Source organism: Sinocyclocheilus rhinocerous, unplaced genomic scaffold (genome assembly GCF_001515625.1).
Source record: "Sinocyclocheilus rhinocerous isolate Xijiao unplaced genomic scaffold, SAMN03320098_v1.1 scaffold2898, whole genome shotgun sequence".
Taxonomy (NCBI): Eukaryota; Metazoa; Chordata; class Actinopteri; order Cypriniformes; family Cyprinidae; genus Sinocyclocheilus; species Sinocyclocheilus rhinocerous.
In genome coordinates this window covers 5888-6646 of record NW_015667283.1, presented here as the reverse complement: position 1 = coordinate 6646, position 759 = coordinate 5888, and positions in this window count along the sequence as shown.

The following is a 759-nucleotide window of genomic DNA, read 5'->3' as shown; positions in this document are numbered from 1 at the left end:
CACTGTTTTGGCAATCCACATCCAAGTCGGACTTCAAATGGTGACCGGAGATATAACTGTTTTATATGTATATGCATAAATTTTATAAAAAAAATTATAAAATCGTATTGTAATGTATAGAAAACGGGTCGAATAATCACTTAACCACACAGGGCACTTTGTGAATATAATTTGACATTAAACAAGAAGTCCGTCCTTTTTTTTGTATGGGTGCTTGACTAGACGTGTAAAGGACGTCAGTGTACGTCTATTCACAACCTCTTAAAAACTACCTGGGGCACTTAAATTAATTTTTGCAGTATTAACCAAGGTGTAAGCACAATTGCTTTTGCATAGTTCATAAGGATTTCATAGAGGGTCATGATGGACTATAAATGCACGTGTAAAAGACGTCACCTACTGGACGTCGTCTCACAACCAGGGCTGGATTGGTAATCGGGCATACCGGGCATTTTCCCGGTGGCCCGACAGAATGTTTTTTTGTGTTGCCAAGGACCATCACGCTGTCCCATTGGTTTGTCTCCTATATTGGCAGCGTAAACCATCCAGTCACAATGCGCTATAGACGGAGCGATGAAGTACTTTGCTCCGCCTATATAAAGATCGCTTCACTCCAACTTCTTCTCGTCGGCTTTTCCCACGTTTTCACAGCAGATTTATCAAGAACAGGCTTGCTCTTCGGTGAGTGATGCTGGCCAAAGAGCCAGGCAGGAGGAGGAGAGGAGAGTAGTTGAATCGGTAAAGTGCTTGATAGGGACT